The sequence below is a fragment of the Pipra filicauda genome, unplaced genomic scaffold (assembly GCF_003945595.2).
Source record: "Pipra filicauda isolate LSUMZ 115617 unplaced genomic scaffold, ASM394559v2 scaffold153_size1761393_pilon, whole genome shotgun sequence".
In the NCBI taxonomy this organism is placed as follows: domain Eukaryota; kingdom Metazoa; phylum Chordata; class Aves; order Passeriformes; family Pipridae; genus Pipra; species Pipra filicauda.
The window spans coordinates 962,396-985,457 of record NW_024104029.1 but is presented as its reverse complement, the minus strand read 5'-3'; positions in this window follow the sequence as shown (position 1 = coordinate 985,457).

Here is a 23,062-nt window from a genome sequence, read left to right as displayed (position 1 = left end):
GTTGAGACTCTTTATTTTGATCAAGTAGTCAGGCACATCACAATTTAGTACATATTGTGCGACTGCTGGTAAGGAGCTATGAATTACAGTTCTTTAGATCTCTCTGTGTCCTGGCTTTACGCCTCATCATTCGCAGCACAGTGTTACACTGTATGTTATGATCATTCTACTACCTGCAGCAATTTATTTAACAAAATGCTTCTGCATTTGTGTGTGTCTCTATTGTGTATGCTAATGAGTAGTTTTTCAGTCAATTATAAAGATCAGCTATAAGGATATGTAGATAATTTTGAAGGTATGAAATGAAGTCTTATTTAGTTAAATGAGTGTAAAAAAAATGACAATTGGTCATATGATACAGAACTTCAATGTGATTCTTCCTTACTTACACTTTTTCACTAGCACTCAAATACCCAAACCATGATTATGCTCCAATTACAATATTAGTTCTAGTACATAAGTACCTTAAAATGCAGGCTGGAAACATTCCTCTTATTCACATAACTGTGCTTCCAGAAGAGCAAATACTGTGAAAAAGTCTGTTCAAAGACCTTCATATGTTCACATATATAAATCTGTTACAGTATTCCACTGTATACAGTTGCCTTTGCCTATAAAAGCAGATACATAATTTCCAGTGGGAGTTAAAAAAAATAAAAAAAAATCTGCAGATGGAATTCGGTGAAGGTCGCTACTCTCAATCATGACTTTAACATTTTGTTAAACATAGCCTACTATTGAGCTAAAAGAGTAGATTCACAATTTCACATATGAACTAAACTGATCAATATTTTTTTCCACTCTATACAAATAATGTTAGAAGTTTTTTTAACATTTTCAAGGTTTGAACAGATAGTGTGCAAATGCTGAAATTTTACCTGATGAAGTTTCTATATACGTTAAATAAGTATTAATTGTTGTTTGATTTTGTTTTTTCCTTGTCTGCCATTTGGAAACTCAGAATTTACATTTCTTTCTATTTCTTGTTGAAATATTTTTAAACACAAATGAAAAATGAAGTGTTAAAAAGCTTCATGCAGCCAGCAAGCACTTCACTGTTCTTTTGCTGGGCAATGGATGTCAAATTTCAGGATCTTACTCCCTTTCTTATTACAGAAGGTGAAAAGTCTTAAATACGTCAAGAAGTCCTAAATTTGACAAGCCTAAAGTTCAGGAATCTCCCCTTCAGCAGATAGCTGAAAATTGGAAGTTCAGAAAATAATATTTCATTATTACCTATGATCCCAGATAATGTGTAATATCATAGATAACTTTTAACTTCTTGATGTAACGCATTTAAATTTTTGGTTAATGTTGACACTGTGAAGACAATTTTATCAGAGATGCCATCATCAATTTATCTTTTTTTTTTTTTGTATAAATGCATGACACATGAGAAAGACCATATGACAGCAATAAGAATATAATTTGAATTGTCATGAGAGTGTATTTGATGTTTATGATTTACTTTTCTCTTTTCAGTTCTTTTTACAAGGATAAAATTAATTTTGTGTGATTTCGTCACCTCAAGACTGTCATGAGAATATTGAATCAAACCTGCAAGGCTTAGATGCTAGTGTTAACAAGTAATCTGACAAAAATAAACACATTAAGTTTGTTCACAAATTTTGATTTCTGCTCTAGAGGAAGCAGCATATGTATGAGCCAAAATCCCTGTTTATGGTTTTGTTGCATTCTGTTTCTCTCCTGATTTTCTTTTGATGGTTATTCTTAGTACTTCTGTTCATGGTTGTATGAAATTATAGCTGCTAAACAGCTTATGTGAAAGGTCTCATACCAGGAATAACCAACCAAAACTGTATTTTGGCTCAACCTCATGAAGTCATTTCTATCCTGTTTCCTATCAGTAGCCCAGAAATAATTCATGAAGGAGTAGGAAGATGTAACATATTTTAATGCCTCAATGACTGTTCCTGGTCACCTGAAACTTTCTTTAACACTGTTAAAATAACCTCAGCGGTCTTTCATGCAGAAACACGGTTCTTCTAACCAGGCAAAATTGTCACTAAACCCATAAAACCTACCCTGATTATATCAGCTTGAGGTCTACCTCAAAACAAAACCAACCAACCAGACAAATGCACACAGTAGGAAAGAAAATGAAGAAAGAAATTATCTATTTCATATTTCATGTTTGTCTTTTTGGTTTTTTTTAATTTCTCTGAAGTGATAAGGCTGATTTTGTCTCAAATGGCAATCTGAGCACTGAGCAAGTTTGACTGGAAACCAGTCAGATACTAGCTAAATGAGAATACTATTTGTCTTCGGCAGGATGATTGCAATTATTGACTGATTAGAACATAGCCGATTCAAATGTTTGGCTTGAGGTTTTATATCGAAGTTTTTTTAAGGGTTACCTCATATCTTTGGGACAAAGGAATAATTCTTATTATTACTGATTTAAAAATTAATGTAATTTAAAAAAAAAAAATAAACCCCAATTTTTGTCATGGAAAATATAATACTTAGGAGATTATTTTCTCTGCTTACATTATGAAGATAAAGCAGGCTCCCAGCCTTCCTCTGCTTTCCTGACTGCAGTCCAGATTTTCCATGGTATCTCACTGCCTAAAGTTTCACACTGGAACTAAGATTCAAAGTTATCTCTTCTGTATATATTCTTGTGAAAAATAAAACTTTTGAGGAGTCATTTTTCATGAATTTATTTCCTTAAGAGGCTGAGGATTTACCAAATCAAAGAGGTTCCATGGCTGACATTTGTACAAAGCAAGGTATCTGGATATTCAGTCTAGCTGAACTGATTACTCTACAAGCCCAGGACACTCTAATATCAATTGTCTCTCTTTCTCCTATGATAATACAACTAATATGTAAGAAGGAATTCCTAAGCTGGGGACAATGAAATTTTCTTTTGAATTCAAAGGTTAAATGTGTGTTCTTCATTCACTTGCAGCACAAATACATTAAGATTGCTTAATGGGAAGAGAGATCTAGTTCTTCTAGTGGCTTCCCACAGGATACCTGGTGATAATAGTTGTAACAGCCATAGCAGCCCAGGTGTTGCACTGATAAATGAGTTTTAGATCTGCATGTTTGCACTCAGTTCCTAACCAGTGTTCACAACCATGTAACCAAAGTCTGGTATAGGTAAGTATACCAATGGCTTTTATGGCTTGCGGGTAAGAGTTATTTAATAAAGATAATTATTTTATTGCTTTTAATTTTAAAAAACAAAACAAAACAAAACAAATATTATTTTTGTTGCTTTCAGCTAAAACCAAAAATTGTTTTTAAAGGGTCCTACATGATACGCTTATGTCCTTAGTGAGGACAGAAGATGTCTTAAGTTTGTTATAATAAAGAATAATGGATAGACTTGGGTACATGCAAACATCTGAAAAGGTGTTTCAGTGTTTTGTCAGTTAAAAAACAACAATTAAAAAAAAAAGATTGTGTATCAACTGCAAAACATAAAAAAAATAATTTAATTCATTACCTTAACTAGCTGGTCCTAACAATATATCTCCAATATTTTTACATAATTGAATTGTTAAACAGTTTTAATTAACACATATGAAAATCAATATGCAGAAAAAAAATATTTTCACCAAGTAAAGTGCTCTAAATCTGTTCTAATTCAACACTGTTGAATTAGAATTAGAATTCTAATCTGTTCTAAATCTAATGCAACACTGATCAATTTTATAAATATCCATTTCTTTCTTGGCAAAATACAATAACGTATGAAAAACCTAAATAGTTATTTTGCTGGTACCTGAAAAAAAATCAATAATTTCTCTATTACTCATTGCTCATTTTTTAATTTGCTATCTGGTACAGTGTTATCACAAAGCATACAGTTGTAAATAAATATCTTCCTTGTAAAGACCTGTTCTTAGCAGCTAAATGCCATGATTTTTAGCATGATGGATTTCACTACAACCTTACAATTCAAGCAAATTGGATTTTAATTCTAACGGATTCTGAACCTTTAGAAAAAGAAACAAAATATGTCTTGCCACTTTAATGCAAACCTCTCAGTCACTCAGATTGCAAAAGAGAATAATCCAAGAAAGGCATGAGGATTGTGATCTGACAGTAGCATATCCCTTCCCACAGACAATGCACTGGAGAATGGGAAGACAGTGAAAATCTGCTGGATTCTGTGAGAAAGTACACTATCACCTGGACTAAAAACCAAATCAGACCAAGAGAATTTCACTCTCTCAAAAGACACATCTGTCTTGATGATCACCTAAGCCAGGGTAGTGCTTGTAACCCCTACAGACCTGTCCAGTCTGTTGATTTCACGAATCATACCAAGTGCTTATACTTGCTGAGACATTCAGCTGATGTTGCTCTGCGTACTGTTATTGATGCTCAAGCATTATAAAAGTAATTCAGGTTTGTCTTCAAGTTATAACCAGATATCTCGGCTCCAGCAGAGGCAGAGAGGCAGCTAAAGAATGGAACATCTGTGAAAATTAAGTGTGGAGGCAGCCGTTTCTAATCAATCTCAGGGCATGTCTGCACTGTCAGACTGTAACATGATGGAGAGATACTGAAAATAACAAAGGTTCCGGAATGAGAACAGTAACAGCATGTGAAAGCATCTACATGGACGCGAACTGCCTAGTAATGTAGCATTTAATTCATTCTTTTAATATAATCTCAATTGTATTTTTCTGTGGTAGATAAATCATGAAAAAATACTCTGGTGAGGAGAGTTATAATAGCTACAACTAGTCAATGTCTGAGGAGAAGAAAACTCTTGGGAAAAGAAGAATCTCAATGTGAGCCAAAAGAAAGCTGGGCCCTGCTGCCATAAAAGGACTCTGGGCTCTTTACAGTCGAAGAACACTAAAAATGTTTTGTAAAACAGACATTATGGGGAAGTGGGATGAAAAATAAATGGGTGGGAAGGAGAAAATGGGATATCATACATCTTTTCATCGACTACTACAGTCTGTGTTTCTTCCTACCCCTCGTTGTTTCTGTGGTGATTGGGTCCCTCTGGTTCACCAATCAGTAACTTGATGACACTAATAATCTAGTGACAGCTTCCTCTGGAGTCTTTATCTGTCTCCACCAAATTTTCCATTGGAGTGCTGCTCTTTTGGCATTTCATACACTTTTGGCTACTTGCAGTTTTCCGGTTTAAAATGGTTTAAGTTTCTCAAAGGCTGTTCATAAATTCTAGTCATTTAGTTACAACCTGTAGTCTGAGGATGTACTGTTTCTGAAGTGTTCTTCCTCTGAAGCTCTGGAAGTTCAACCATAGTACTAGTGAAGTCAGGATTTTTGTGAAGCCACAATAATCAGTGTGGGAATCTGGGAATATGTTTGTAATAGTTCCTGAACTGTTGATAAGTATTACTAATTGCATTCTCCAGAATCAGTTCATATTCTGGGCAGAGTGAATAAAATAGAGAATTTTCCAGGCAATTCCCATCATACATGCAGCAAATAATTTCATTTTGAATAGTCAAGAAAATAGCTCAAAGGCTGGCATATTAAATACTTTATTTTTGTAACTTTGAAGGAGTAAAGGACTAAATGAATTTATTTTTAAAAAATGTAGCAATTTTATCCTTCAAGTATTCGTGAACTCCAATGAAGTCACTGACCCCTTGCTCATCATGAGAAAACAGTACAAGATTCCTCTGAGTAGATAGTCCCATGAGATGCAAAGTGGTTTAAAAGTGCCAGGAGGTGGTTCTAAACATTCGCAAGTCCAACATTTCATGGATGTTTCATGTCCAAATACACTTGCCAAGATGAGTTGAAGAGAAAATTCTGTCCTCCAGGTCACAAAATCTTACTCAAATCAGTACCATGAATGACACTCTTTAACTCAGTTAAAGAAAATACACAAAGAAAACATTTTTCCAAAAACTGGTCTAAATTTGGTGTTGTTGCTGCTTTTGCACCATGTGTAGGTGGAGATTAGTGAGAGAGCATTTCTTTGATTTGCCTTGCCTCCCTCAACAGGTTTTCTAAAACACTGGAAGCATGCTGGGACTTAGCAAATACCTTTTATGAATGGATGAATTCTGCTACGGTCTAGCAATCCTTAAATGTTGCATCTTCAGGGAATTAATCCACCTTTGCTATTATTTTATAACCTTCAGTCAAGCTGAACTTAATGACCTGGCCAGTTATTTCTATGTCCCAGAGGGAATAACAGCCAAGAGATTGTTCATAGAAAAGGTTTTAATGTACCAAGACGATGTATATTTTACTCTACCTTGTTCTCATGCAGACACTACTGTAATTCATACCTTTTATTACCTGATAAAAATGGAATATGGTGCATGGGTCCCAAAACCTTGTGTGAAGCCACCTGTGAAATGACAGTAACACAGGGCACTGGGCTCAGTAGAGTTAAGTAACTGCCTCACAGCAACAGGACATTTTTCCATTCACCACAGAGAAACCCTACACAAAACTGCCTATGAAACTCTCATATATTTAGCCATGACCAGAGTCAGGGCCTTCCTCACCTTTACAAAGATTACTAGAGAACGGCCCAAATAATGAGCAGCACAGCTACAGCTTTCATACAAAGTGCTAGCCCTTTGGCTTTTCAGTCATATCTGATTCTTTCACTTGAAGCCTCTTTTCTGCCACTACTGGCAACGTCTCAAGATAAGAATTGCCAGCAGATCCAAATCTCCTATCTATATGCCACAGGGAGAGCCTGGAATGGCCTTGCCAGGCACAGTGCTCCAGCTGGCTGCTGTGCACACATGAATGCTTTTGTCACCATGAGACCACTTGGAAAATTACCCAGTGTGGCTGTGCTTGTTCATCCAACCAATTCCTGCCCTTCCTCTCTTGCCACAGTGAAAACAGGCTGCTTCAGACCACAGCATTCCCTAGCTACTAGTTCTAGAAGAACATGTTAGCAGAAAAGAATGAAGGAGAAAAACAAAAAACCTAATAAAACCCCACAACTCCCCCCAAAAAGTACCTAAACACACTGTTCCCCTTGCCCCTCACCCCCAAACAAAACAACCCAGAAGGAAAAGTTTGTAAAACTTACATGAGCTTCCCATTTTTTCTCTCCTGAATGCAAAACATTCCTCAGACTGTTCTTTTCTTCTAACATTGAGCACACACTTCTGATCTTGGTTGCAGTTTCAGCAAGTTACAAGAGAAACAAGATAATTTCTGCAAGCTGGATCAGACACTGTTCAGCTTTTGTTCTTCCACAAAAGTCAGTGTAGCCTAGGTTGTCCCTGTTAGGCATAGTTTTAGGATAGACGTGAATAACCTTATGGACAACCCCCTAGTGTCTTCTTACTTATAAGAATGCTTTTCTTCCTTAATGTTGCTGTTACATCCTTGATCTCTACTGTGAGTATGTCCACTCACAGGCACTACAATTTCTTTGTCCAAAGACTCTATTGTCTTTCCTGATTCTCCTGTTCCTTTTATGAACATAGGCCAATTCCAAGCTAGTGATGTTCCCCTATCCCTTCTCCAGTTTTGTTGTCCCAGGGTCTCATCATCAAACAACCACGTTGAAGAAAAAGGAGAGGCAAGAGGGAGGTGGAGGTATTCAGTCACATCTTACAGATTTTCACTTCCCCCCCCCAAAAAAGAGAAAAGTTTCTTTGCTGGTAAAAAAAAAAAAAAAATTCATTAAAACATTTAGCAACAATCACCATGATGGTAAAGAACAATTCCAGAGGTACTTTGAAATATTGTCAACAAGTATACAGACTCAGGATGGGATGACTCAGAAGCTTGAGACTGGAATAAAAGGTGAAAGGGGGCAAAAGCTAAGGCCAGTATTCCTTGAGGACTGATTGCTACGCTGCTGGACATACATACATGAAAGTTAAGCTGAACAATAGGAGATTCCTCTGCTGGAAATTGTCAGAAGCAAAAACGGAGAACAGTATAGATGCAACCATACTTCTTCATGTATCCTGGATTGCACAATGGATGGTCTTATCTGCAATTCCTGACACTTTTTGAATGACTGAAAGATGTAAACACCTTAGAAAAGTTTAAGTGATAATGTCCTTTTCCAAATCTGAACAAATCTCAGACTCTGTTGATTTGGCCAATATTATTTACAAGTGTTTGTAAGGCAGTGATTTGCTCATTGGCCTTTTATAGAAAGAAAGCAATAGCATAACATCTAAACTTTGAAGGTCTCTACAGATCTTTTTGCACATTGTTCTTTAGAAAATTTAAACTCTGTAAAGCACTGTAATAAGTTTATGGCTTTCTGTCATCTAATCAGAAGAAATCAACATAAATTCCCATTTTGTTTCAAATCAGAATGGGAAATCTGATTAAGATTTCCCGATCAAAGTACCTTAATACCGACTATCATAATGTAGCACTTTTTTTCTGCACAGCTGTTATTGTTTTCACTGAACTATTACAATACCTTTGGTTATCACCTAGGAGAGTACAAATGCATCCATACTTGCAAAAAGTACATATTTTTCCAAATCTGAGCAAATCTCAGACTCTGGTGATTTGTCCATTATTAGTTACAAGTGTTCGTAAGGCAGTGCAAACACTTAAGATAATGCTAGTCAGTGATGGACAACACTATCAATAGGGATAATGTTGTTTAGCAACCAAATGCAATTCGACTCTGACAGGTAGTCAGTTATAATGTCAATTATACCTGTTTCAAAATGTCAAACATGAGTAAAGGAAACCCAAGCAGAACAGTTATCATTCTTGAAAACTGCATGACATTTTTAAGAAGAGCTATTGCCTTTTTAAATTTCAGCAGCATTAAAGTACAGAACAGCTGCTCAGTCACAACGTGTGCTGGTTTGTGAACATTCTTGATGGTTTTGAACTGTTTCGAACTGTGGAGGTGTTTATCTGTCTAGCTGGAGCACATAATAAAAAGTATTCTTCTAGTTAGTTGCTAAATGCAGAATTTTGCAAGCACAATCTGAAAGTGAATTCAGTAGAAGTAATCACTATCTGCATTTTTCCTTTGCTTAAACAGAAAAAAAAATCCTTTCCATATTGCAATTGAAATAATTAATTTTAGATAGTAGTAATGGATCCCTCTTGAACTTGGTTTTTAGTTTTCTTCTCTGCAAGCTATTACGTTACTCAAGACAGAATCTACTGAATAGAAAATACTAAGTCACTTTAAATGAAGCTTCTGTTTATGAAAGAGATGGGAAGGTAAGCTGTTCCCCCTTTGCAAGCACTCTGACACAAAGCAAACAAACACAACATGTAGCTGATAATTCACCCAAAAGTATGGACTGAGCTGGCAATAGCTTTTGCCAATTCTGTGCTGTGCTTTGCAGAACACTGCTGCTTTCTGTAGCCAGTTCACAAAAGTGGGTGAGGGAAGTATGAGATTATCATCAGTGGGGTGGTTTTTTTAGTAATGAAATATGTCCTTGGCCTGTTGTATCATGTCAGCTCAGAAGGTGTGATGAAATGGACAATTTTCTTCCTATTAGCATAAACGCTTTGCTTCTAAGGAGTATGTAATGATCAAAGCACATTACAACACAAGAAATATTTTCTGATGAGATCTAGAGCTTTAAACATTTAAAAAGAAGGCAGGTAGCTGAATTGCCACTTGCACTGAAATTCACTATTTTAGTGAAGAACCATGGTCTAAAAATTGTAGCCTTACAAACCTTTCTTTTTACACTTTTAAAGTTCTCAAGCACTTCAGTCTTGTCAGAGGCAAACAACTCCATGTTTACCTTATACCCCAATTGCTCTGGTTCTGACCCGGATCCATCATCCAGCTTCTTCTTTTGAGAGGATTTTTGCAATAAGTGAGTTGTTTAAACTACTGTTTTCTGCTTTTAGTCCAAACCTACAGCTTTCACATGCTGCTAGATTCAGCATTTACACAGGTATAGAAGTTCCAGGCATGTATCATTTTGTTATATTAAAGGATTAAACATATGTTCAACATTTCCCTGAGGAAAACAGTACTCGTCATACAATGATCCATTCTAAACATGCAGTTTGCATGTGGGTTTTTTAAAGTCTGAGTTGAGAGGACAGGATGAGAATACTTCTCTATGTACCCTTCATCTTAGAATATATGGCTAGAATGGAAGTAAGGAATTTTACTGATGGACTAGTCATAGAATTCCCTCAGTTCCAGGATCTTTCTCCACCTAGTAGGTTACCTGTAAGGAGTTCTGCTACTTCTTGTGCTGTTTCTGATACAGTGAATTTGTAACAGTTTTATCAGAATGTGAGAGCTCCATCATGAAAGTATTTTGCATTCTCATTTACCTATAGATTTGTGCAAGACAATACCTTCAAGGACATAACAGAGATTAATCTTAGTCCCTCAAGAAGAATGGGAAATAAATTGCAATGAGAATCAGTCAGAGAAAGCTTCTCTAGAAAGCAAGCCAAAAAAATTTGTGCCAGCCCAAGGCTGGTAGCTTATTTTAGTCTCATTTTTTGCAGCAACAGAACACTAAACAATTTACACATAGTTTTTAAACTGTGTTGTGATGGAAGTTTTGTGAAGCTGAGACAAGCCAGTAGAGGTAGGAAAGCTAGATCAGGGACATTTTAGGGGTCAGTGAATCTCTCTTACTCACTCTCTCTACTCTCTACATTGCTCTTCTGTAGTGAATTTGAGCCCATTTGGTGGACACCACCATTGGGTGGTCACCATTGAGTCATCAACCCTAAGAACATCATCTAAATCCCACAGAGAGGGGGACAATACACACCTGACTCCTCAGAACTTCTTTGTTGTTTATCAACAGGTTGCCCTCCTGCCTTCTTGCTATTTTAGAACCATTTTTTAAACTGATTAACTCCCCACATGCACTGTGAAGAGAATTTGACACTGGATTCTGTTAATTCCCTAAGGTCCAGATAACCTTTCAGTATGTCTTCTGCTTCATATGCTATAGTATTCCAAAGTAAAACAGTTTTATGGCATACAGGAGTTCTTTTGTACAGGTTCCTGTGAAGTAACTAAGATGTTGACTAGTAAGTATTCCAGTGCTCTCAGTGATCTACACATATTGACAGAACAACTTACTTCCACCACTGCAAAAGAATCCTACTCCTAAAATATCTGTGAAGTCAGGAAATCAACAGATTAATATGTATTAGGATTAAGTAAAGTAGAATAAAGAGACATAAAGAGACAAAGCATTTCTCTGCACAGCCGACTAAAAAGAGAACAGAATTTCCTTAAAGAATAGAAGACTCCTTGTCAGACTTTACACTGATTCCCTCTTTGGCCTTTTAAGGAAAGAAAGCAATAGCATAACATCTAAACTTTGAAGGTCTCTACAGATCTTTTTGCACATTGTTCTTTAGAAAATTTAAACTCTATAAAGCACTGTAATAAGTTTATGGTTTTTGTCATCTAATCAGAAGAAATCAACATAAATTCCCATTTTGTTTCAAATCAGAATGGGAAATCTGATTAAGATTTCCCGATAGAAGTACCTTAATACCGACTATCATAACGTAGCACTTTTTTTCTGCACAGCTGTTATGGTTTTCACTGAACTATTACAATACCTTTGGTTATCACCTAGGAGAGCACAAATGCATCCATACTTGCAAAAAGTATATATTTTCAAAAATATAAATATTCTGAAGGTGCATATTTGGCATCTAATCACCAGTTTGATCTCAGGTCCTACTGTATGAACACTGAGTGTGATGTAACATTTCCAGACATGCTTTATAGGTAGATTAAATTAATAGTGAATAGTTTGGGCAATTTTTTTAATTGCATGTGGTAAGGAGCTGAAGTAAAGACATTTCATCATTCCAGTGGTCTCTTCTGACCCAACAATCTACTCAGACTAACAATTGTGTAATATGACTACAGAGTTATCTAGCTATCCTTGCATCAAGCTTAGTTACTACTTTTGGACAAATTCAGTCCAGAAGCTGTTTCTTAATATGAGACTTTGGATCTGGGTTTAGTCCTCTTGTATAAAATAAGCTCATTGATATTATCTTGGCTTCTAGTGGATGCTTAATGGCGCTGCAAAACTTGGCTTTGTGGCATGTGATTGGCAGACTGATGAAGAGAAGCCCTGAGCAAGAACAGCAGGAGTGGTGGAAGGTCAGGATTTGCACTGGCTGAGCTATGCTGGGGAGCTTGTACAGCACATTTGCATAATTTGCTGTGGAAATTACTCAGTTCTCACAAATATTTTGAAAAGAAAAAGGATGTCTGGATATTAGTGGATTTACAAGAAATATTCACTAATCTCATGCTTTGAGATTTAGGTCTGAAAAATACTGGTTGAATAAAGGGATTTTACTCATTAAGCCTGAGAAACAGACTTTGAATAAAAATGTAAGGGCTTTTTGTTCTGACTGTGGAAAATCGGTGTGAATGGGACGTGTTTCCAACCTGAAATCAGGGTGCGTGGAAAACTATTATAAAATCAGGATTTTTTTTTCAATAATTTTATTAAAAGATGACTAACAAGGAAAAGTTTAGAAGGAATGAAAAAGAAGAAGAATGGGAGAGTGAAAAAGTTAGCTTTTTGCTTCCACAGACACTGCTTCTAGAAACTAAGGTAGACTTTTTCAAGCTAGCATGGTGCCTTATTCGATACATTCTTCAGGACCTAATATGAGTAAAACTGATATAGGTTGTCAAGAAGGACTGGGAAGGAATGGTCAGGAAAGCAAGGAATCTGTTGCTATAAGATGCTATGAAGGGCAAGATACCAATTAACTTAATAACATGGTAGAGAAAAAAAATGGTAAAAAGTGTCGTGGAGATTTTAAATTCCATGGTCTGGATAAAAACAAGAAATTACCTGAAGTCTAACATCAGTCATGGGGAATGTTTTTATTTCCTATTCCAAATAAATTTTACCTATTCATTTGCTCATGGCCACTATAAAAGAAAGGATACTAGGCTATATGGATCTTTGATGCTACCTAATAGGATAGTTCTTATGTTTTCTGCAGCTTTTTGTGCTCAAAGCAGGGATCTTCCTAGAGAAGCTAGGTTTGATTTCTTGTTTCTTTGTGACTATGTCTGCAGCCATGTTTCAAGTCATGGGTACCACAATGCATTTACATATTCAAGGAAATTTACTCTGCTTGTTTTGAGTTGGTGGGGAAATCATATTTCCCCAAAATAGCTGAAGGAGTAGCAGGGAAAAGGGTTATTAACTCAAGGAGGATTCACAAATTATTTTGATGTATTTTGCCATTGTCTATCCCCAGCTCTGGATTCTAACCTACAACAAGAAAAGCATCTAAAGATTTCTTACTATCAAAATGATACTATTAAGTAAGCCCTAATAGGATTCATTGGTTATGAATCAATCTGTCCAGCTCTTTGCCAAATGAAGCATGATCCCAGACATTTTTCTGCAGCAGAACTTGGAAAGGATGGCACAAGCAGTGTGTTGTATGTGGGATATAAGATGAAATATGGAGAAGATTCTGGGCATTGTTTCAGTCTTTGTGACAACATGTAATTTAAACTTTCCTCTGCAGTTATATAATCTCTCCAGTGTGCTGCAGTGGGCTCAACTGTTTGCTTTTTCTCTCCCTACTTACAGTTTCTCCATATGTATTTGGAAATGAAACATAGAACTTCAACCCTCTGTTTAGGAGAAAAAGTGAGCTGTTATTCTAACTATCTTCTGTACAGATATTTGCTTGTAAAAACATTTTAGACCATTTACTTTTCAAATCTAGTTTTTGTTTATCACGGAACGACTACGGAAAGCAATTAATTATGAGGTAGTATGAAATAACATGTAGGACAACAGAAAAAAAGAGAAGTTGGAGCCACACCAAAGACACTATATGAGAAACAGTGCCCTAAAGGCAGATCTTTTCTCAGACTCAGCAGCAGTGAGCATCCTACGTTTGTCCATTTACTGAGGATTGTGAGATTGTTTCTGTGCAGCTGACTTTTGCGAAAAGCTTTTTTTCCAAGGCTGGAATTTTTTACCTTCTCCTACAGCCTTGAAAGTAGCTTGCCCAGATGATCCTAGCAGTCATGTCTCACCTAATCAATCCTCTAGCACTAGCGTAGCCATGGCAATTAATGGCACATTGGTCTACCCTGGTTTTGTCTGAGAAATACAGTTCTCTAATTTTCCAAGGCCTGAAAATAGGTTTTGTCCACCCAAAATCTGATCCTGAATAGAGATAAATAAGTGAGAGGTAACACTCTGTGAAATATAGGAAGTCAAAATTGTGACCCTTAGCCCTTTTGCTCAGTGTTTTGGGGAAGAGTTGGAGCAAGCTTTTTGTTTGTTTATTCTCAGGCACAGATACTTTACACAAGAAAAAGCAAAAGTTGTTATTTTGGGATAGGTAAAAGAAATAGAGCTGTGGGGCACCTGAAGTGTCAGCAGATTAAATCCTTCTGTTTATTGTGCAGATGGAGGAGTATCATTTTGACTATTTGACCTTTTGGATTCTGGATCTAAGAGTTTGATGAACAGCCATCATAAGCAGAAAATGCCTCTGAGAGCACATGGTGAAAACCACTGGTGAGACACAATATATTTATTTAATCATCATAGCTTATATTGGATATTGGGGCTGTAAACTATAGCTTGAAGTAATGCCAAAAGGAGAGATGTATATTATTTTAAATATTTGTATATGCCAGGGGTTCACTGCAGGCATGAGATTATTCTGTGGGAGTGGAAAGAAAAATTGTACATAATATATTCTAACTCTGAAAAATTATAACCCTCTATTAGATCTCTAGCTTTAGATTATAGAAACAATATAGACAAGGCCTTGTTTGAAGACAACCATGTGTCATGTTATGTAATGTCATGGGAAGGTTGTCTATCAGACAAATTTGTATAAGTTCTGACTACCGGGAAGATAGAAATTAAGTACAAAACTATTTAATCTGAGGAATTTTTGTCCTTTTCTGTGATTTGGAAGTGTACCTATTTTTTATGCTGATGATTTCCCTAGGTGTTGTTACAGTTTAAAGAAAACCTTGCTCTCCTGAGAGTAGAGATTTGTTTTCAAATAAACATGTATCTAATTTTGAAAGAAAAAAATAACCCTGTTTTGGGGCAAAATAACTGAAAAATTGACAATATGTCTAACCTGGTAGTAACAAAATTGTAATAAAACTCAGAAAGTTTGCAAATCATAGAACACATAGTACACTTTGCAAGACAAACTTCATAAAAAAATATTGTACAGCTTTATTCATTATGTTAGGTAAAAGAGATTTGAAAACCAGACCTGAAGTAGACTATGTCTGGTACACTCTACAAAAAGTAAGCTATGCCTGGTGGTTCATTTTATACACTCAAAAATCCAACAAGATCAGTGATTACCCATTGATTCTTTATAACGGCCCTCATTCAAAATGCTGTACATCTATCCTTGTGTGCATACTTGTGATCAGAATGAGATTTATATTTGCAACTGCTATTATTCCCTCCCCAGTTATTTGAAAATCATTCAATTCCACATTAAAATGGGTATTTCCTTTCTCACATTAGTACAAGGTTTTGTGTCCCACTGGTTTGTTCTTCATTTTTTTCTGTATATACCATGTAAACAACCATAGGTCTCACACAGTATAGTTAAAATTTTTAAATGCTGTATCTGAGTACTCATGTTGGTTCTCATGGGTTTAATCGTATGCATGATTTATTTTTTTTCTACTTTCTTTGTGGAGACTGGAGAGATGAAGCAAGAGATTTCATGTTACTTCTGGAATGCTTTTTGCATCTTTTAAACAATGGTGATATGCATTGCTGGAAGAGTTGTCATTTCCAGTTGTAATCGATTTGCATGGCTGCCATGGTGTAACATGTAAAATCACAACAGCAGGGAAATATGGGAACAGGCAAGTCACTACTGTGCTTAGTCTGGGACTGTTAGAGTCCTTTAGAGTTTATATTGCACTTGTTGGTTGGGATCATGGACTGTCTGATCCATTAACTACTCTCAAACTGTTCACTTTCTAGAGACTCTTGGCATTGTTGCAGTGCAGTGAATTTGCTGGAGGACATTCTTGCCCTTCAAGATTATGAAGACTGCGGGAAACCCTCCTATGGCTATTCTTGTTGAAGGTTAAAGTAAAAGTTTCAGTGTATTTTAAATACCTTAAAACAGAAGTGGCTGTGGATCACTGGCAATGTTGCTGCTGCTGCCATGTCAGTCACTTTGCTAGGTTTCCTGCCTTGTTCCAAAAATCACCCTATTTCCCCCACATTCTTAAATACCCAAACTGATCCTGCACTTTTCACTACTAAGTTAGCCTGACCCAGTTTTTCCTAAATATGCAGTTCTAATCTGTCTGACTCCCTGCTACATTGAATATCATTCTGGCATGCAAGCAAGAGACAGTAATATCAATCTACTCAGGGTCAAAGTGTCACTAGCAGATTCCACTTTTGGGGATGCATGACTGAAAATAGTGTTGGTAACAACAAGCTGTCCATACAAGGCAGATTAAAAAAGATGTAAACTATTTATATACATGTTCTGTAGCTGTATGGTTCCTTACCAGGGAGATCAGAGCATTTACTAGCCAGAATTCAGATACTCCCAATAATTTGGTGGGAAAATGTGGAGGAAAAGGAGAGAGATGAGTATTGCAAAACATTTGGTTTCACTTATTTTATTTAAATATAAAAATTCTCTGAAGGAACAATAGGAGGAACAAATAAAATAGGCTGATCCAAGCAATTCTACAATGTTTCTGAGTTATTTATGACTTTAACTAATGTTTTAGACAGCTCCCATGTCCTGTGGTGATGGATTTATTGGAAATAACACATAGAAAACACAGCTTCAGCCAAGCACATTTTCATTGCCAGGTAGCTCTAAAATTTGCCTAAAACCTCCATGTTTGAGTTCGTTCGAGTTTCTGCTCCACAGCTGAAAACTACTGATGGACCTTCATAGTTGGCTATTTGGTGACAGTTCAGCAGAGTGATTTTTCTGTAGGCTTAGGATAACCTGTTGTTCCCTCCTCTGGAAGTTAACCTTTACGGAATGTATGATACAATCCAATAACCTCAGCTTTCCACTGGTGGGACACACAAGTTTCGATGTGTCCTAAAGTCACAGCATTGCTCCAAGGTGCAGAACGGGGCAGGGCAAACGGGGGCCAGGGAGATTTTCAGGCGCTTCGAGACATTTGGTTGTTCCACTGCCAACCTCCTTGCATCACAGCTGGAACTTGAGCACCCACCTCTGGGAGGACCACAAGGAGCAGACTAGGAGGAAATCTGAGTTGGCTGAGATATGACCGCAGGAGGAGGAAACACAATGGATGACGCCTGATTTCCTAGCAACAGATGATTGTCCTTCTGAAATATTACAGACAATAAATGGAAATGAAAACTTAACAGCTATGCATTCCCACCTTGCTAATTGATGCTTTGCTTTTGTCTTGCTCTCTGCTTATAAACAAAAAGAAATTCAGGACATAATCCAACCTTTTGTGCAGTAATACAACATACCAGTTTCTCATCTGAATCTAACAGTTTTAATGTAAAAAATGGAAAATAATTTGACGATGACATCTTTAGTAGAAAAAAAGTAAAAATCTATAAGCACAGAGGTGTAATACAAAATAACCTTCAACACAGGAGTCAAGGAAGGGAGGACAAATACAAATAAATGAGAAATTTCTGTGTGTTATGACAGCAAGAAACAAACATAATATTTGAAAATATTTTACTATTTTTATTTCAATTTATTAAAAAATCAACAATTATTTTGAGTGTTTAAAAAACTTGGGTACAAAATATTAACAATAAAAGCAATTCTTAAATTATTGTTGACTCATTAAACAAGGAGTTTCATTGTGCTCAAGCCAGATGTGACTGTGATAATAAAATCCCAGCATTTTACAAACTCATCCATTATACAAGTCCCCACAAAAAAAATTAAAGCTAAACTGTGCAGCACATTTACCAGATTCAATAAATCAAAAGACTTGGACCAGAAGCAAGCCAGAGTTGAGGACACCAAACGAAATTTCTTTTTCTGACCTTCACTGATGGGAGTCCAGAATCACACAAAAAGAAGCAGTGTCCCACATAAGCAGATATCAGAAATACTTTGGCTTTGAAATTTGAGATCAACCTTCTAAACTGCAATTAAAAAACTTAGTTCCATCCAGAGTAGGTAAATCTGTTAAATAGGAATGATGGGAAGTGTTGCCTGCTGCTTCCAAATGATAAGAGGTAATTGCATGTAAAGTGCATTACGACAGCCTAGTTACATGGTGACCAAGACACAGGTACCAATTATCTCTAAGAATGAGGTGCAGTCATCTTACCAAAGTCATCTTACCATCATCAAATAAATGAGTATCTGGTTAAAGAGCTATGTAAGCTTTCAGGAAGAATTACGGTATTAACAGGAACCTTAAAATTACCTGGGAATTGTTAGTACAAAAGGATATCTGTGAAAGTTGAGAGATACTATCAAAACTTGAGTTCTCTCTAACCCATCTCCAGGGTTTGAGATTGTGTTTTTCATTTGTTTTATTTTCTTTTTTTAAATGATACATCAGGGACAAAATCAGAAAAAGACTTCCTAAAGACCTGTTAGAAATTACTCCTTTCCCTTTCCTTTCCCATTTCCTCCAAACAGTTACCACCCTTTCTAGAAATCTCCCATCCTGTATGAGCTATGTGAGTCATTTATGACTCATCTCTTTTTCTTTTTTCCTCATACATATCCTCCAGCTGTTTTTCGCAATAGGAGTTTTGATCCTATCCTGAGGACTGGGAAGTTGTACTAAGTTCTAAGGCAGTTATGAGGGATGTGGATGATCTGAGTTACAGCAGACATAGGAACAAAATCCAGAAATTATTTAAGATAAAAGAAGTGAAGTAGACCTGAAAAGGAAGGGGGCCAGGAAAACAGGTTAAACATAAGCACTGAGTAACTGCAGGAAATATTTTTTTGCCAAAACTTTTCTGTCTAGTTTCAACATGAACCTCTCTCTTTTCTTCTTCCTTCCTCATTGTAACTTGTTGTGAAAATCAATAACAGAGAGAATGAGACAGAGACAATTCTGTTTTAGTTATAATTTCGCCAATTCCTCCTGTTAGAGTCTGTGCTGTCTGCATGCTGTTTGGTGTCTGGCAGAAGTGGAGGTGACACCAGGCAGAAAGCAGAACAGACTTTTTAATTAAGATTTGGTACTCTTTACCTTCAAATTTGTTTAGAACTAGTATTTTTTAAAAGATGCCTGTCTTTAAGATAAAATAGCTCAGGAGATGAATGTTCATTCCTTCTAACATGTCTTTATTTGTATAAAGACATGTTGTTATCTGAAAAGTCACAATGCAATGTATAGTGTGAGAGGGCAATGAGACAGTCGAATGATACTCACCATGCTTGCTCTATCAACTTTTTTCAGATATTAAGTTCATATGTTTGTCTTAATTTGTAATGATACAAAAATGTCAGAAGTGATAAGAGTATTTCAAGTAGCATGTACAGTCTTTGACTAAGAGTTTTAAGATGATTAAACAATTTAGATTGTTCTATGCAAGAAAAACAATGTATAATGGATCAAATGAATAACGGATATTCAGTTTGATTACATTGTGCTATAAATTCATCTCCCTTTTCTACAAATATTGGTGAAAGGATCACAATTGTTTTTCAAAGTATTTCATAGCCAAGGTTATTCACTGAACCATTGAGCTTTTTAATTAAAGTTCTTTGAAACTTTCTTTTCTGGCTGCATTGTTTAACCGAGACTGGTTCCAAAAGTTCTATGCCGTTTCCTGATAATTACAATGAATAAACTTTTCCAATATGGATTTGAAAATGAATAGTCAGAGTAGGTGGTGATGGAAAGTGACCACAGGAAAATCAAAGTATATCTGCCTAAAATTTTAACAGTAGAACTGTCTCATTATAAGGAGAACAGGCAAACTGAGAGCTTGGGGATCATATTCTCCTCTTCAAAGGTCAATTGTTTAGACCATTGAATGAGTTACAAAAGACAGTTAGCATCTTGGAAAACAAGAAATCTGGCTAGTGGAGGAATTTATATTCTTCCAACCACACTATTCTGACTTGGGAATTCTGGGAATTACAGACATTCAAAAGTAGGTAGGCTCAGAAACTACTATAGAAATTGGCAATATGGAAGCAATTTTTATACGGATTACTTTCTAATTTTCTGATTAAGTATGGTGATATAATGGGATTTATTGAACTATTCATTGTTAATATTCAGAGATTCAAACTAAAGGGTTATGAAATGCAAATTAAAAATTAAATTAATAAACGCCTGAGTAAAGAAAAAGTATTATGAAAATAAGAGATTTTCAGCCTGATCAAGAGAGAGCTGTTTCTGTTGAAAAAAGTACCCATTTGAAATCACTTCATTCATTAAATCAGTTTTTTGTATCATTCCTACTTTTTATTTATTTTCTTAAAAAAAATGAAAGAATATTGTAATTTCAAGGAATTTTAAGTATTTAAACCCTCACAATTTATTATGACTGCCTTTTGAAAGTAGCAAAAACTTAAAAGACAACTTTTCAATGGACCTGGTTTTTCTTACTATTGAGTTTGAAAGTAATTTTTTTATTGTATTGGATGTGGAAAGAAACTGAAATCACTACTTGTGTGAGAAAGACCCTTTATCTTTCTTAAATAACATCAGGTGATGCAATCTTTTTTCTAGTATATTAGCTTGTATTTTAATTTCTACTTGTCTGAAAAATGTTTCTCAAAGAAGAATTGGAGAAGTTGAGAAAGAACATGCAGAATCTAATATAATAATTAGTAATTATTATGAAAATATGTGCTCATGTAGGTCCTTAGTTTTCAGGATGAATTTTCATATGAAGTTACTCTGAAGCATGGTGCATGAAGGTATCTTTAAAATACTGATTCTCAGACTCCTGTCAGCTTCATCAATCAAAAGATTACCTGGGATCTTAACTCAAGCACCCTGAATTATACATAAATCCTATGGGTTGTGTTTTCTAATGGCTAGAAAGGCCTGAGATCTGCCATTTAAATACCAGTAGTAGGATCTTGGCGACTTCAGGCTGTGGGAACATGAGCTGTAGGGTCTAGATGACACTGAGATATGGATACAGGCCCATTGAATGACAAGCAGGCTTTAAAAAGAAACAGACAGAAATAGAATGAAAAAGTGTTTGGTTGTGCTGATAATACTGAGACCAAATCCTTGAGGTTTTTTTAGCTGATGCTGAATTTTTCATAACATCTTCATGTGAGAGAAATTGTAACACCTTCTAAGGTCAGTGGCATTTGATAATGGTTTACCAGTACCTGTCACCATTCTTTCATGCCCTCCTTCCTTTCTTCCTTCCTTTGCTGATGTCTCCCCATTGTGTGCATGAGTAAAATCATCACCTGAATTTGTATATGTTGTGACAGTCATAACTAGCTCTCTGGTGCTCACCATTCCAAAGTTATCCTTTTCTTTGTAACCTCCAAATTCCATCATCGTAATTCATTCAATGTGGGCTTACATCTGAAGGCCATTCAGAAGCTACAGGTGTTGTGCTATGCAGAGCCCCGATTGCTTGCTGATGGTAGCTATCAAGAAAATATTAAACTTTGTTGGTTCCAGATTTGCTTTCAAGATGATGCTGTGGTCTATAAATACCCTCTAGGTCTGAGTATGTAATGCCTGAGAACCTTCACTTCCCCTTTGCACTGCTGTCAAAATTAAGGACAGCTGCCCTTTGGGAGAGTTTCATGCAACTCTCCTTTAGCAGTGACCACACATATGAGCCACATATGTTCCCTAAATGCTACCTACCCAGCTGATTTAGGAAACCTTTATTTCTGGGAATTCCAAGTTTTACTGGTGCAAGTTCTAATTCTTGCTTTTGTTCATAGGAATAATTTAAACTTGTCACTGTTTTTTGTTTTCTTTTTCAAGATATCTGTGTTTGTTGAACTATGCCCTACTGGTGTTTTTATTATAATGTGATGAATATAAGCTTGTTAAGTCTTATAAATAGGGAAGCCCGTGTTAGTGCTGTTAATCTTTATGAAATTTGCTACGTAATCTTAAACATGGTGTTCTCAGTCTTACCAACAAGACTCAAAGGAAACAGCAGTAAGATGCAGACAAATTGCTACCTGAATATTAGACTTGACAACCTATTTGTGCATCACTGGATTACACTGATGATTAAAAAAAAGTCCTCAAAATCTTAATGTGATCAGGCAAGCCTTCAACTTTCAAATCACATGTGGATATTGATTTCAAGTTTCAAACTGGTCCATGTTTTGATACTAATTTAGGAACTATTACACTTGAAAAACAACAAATTGGGTAGAAGTACCCCTAGAGTCCCAGTCTGCTTATTTAACTAGGCACTCATACATTCCTGCCAAATCTGATTTTCATGAAAGTCAATTTATTTGTTCATTATGTGACATTTGAAACCATTCAAGCAATTGTGAGATGGAATTAAAGTCTCTGCTGAAATGTTTCACTGATTGGAATGTTTTGACCATTTTTGAAGGCAATGTAAGATGTGGTGATAGGGTGTAAAAATGCACTAAAATATTAAAGCCACATTATTGATAATATTGAAATTTAATTGTGTTGGCACGTAGTAGGCATTTTTTTAGAGGGAATGGCTCTATCTTATTTAGAACCTGTGGATCTGGAAGACTGAAATTTAAGATATTTTCAAAAGAAAATTAACTGATAGCATTAGTTCTGTTCCCCTGCCAAACTACATTCCATTAACCAGCTGAAATAGGACTCGATAACAATCACATAAACCAATTAGTCTCAATTTATAACTCCATTAGAGGTGTTATTCATCACCACATGCCTGTATAGAACTGTACTTCCTTCTGACATTAGGTAGATTAAATAACAGATACGGCCTGGGGTGCTAAACAAAAATGTAGATGCAGGTTGCCTAAGAAAGATTTATGCCTCTGAAAACAGATAATTTTGAAACCTCATACTTCTTATACATTCAAAAGAGAAAGTCTAGACTTGAAAACCAAAAAATATCTGTATCTAAAGGCATAGACAACAGTTGGATTAATAGTTTCATAATGTTTAAGATCAGAGGGATATCCAAATCATCTGAATGTTATCCACATTATGGGCAAT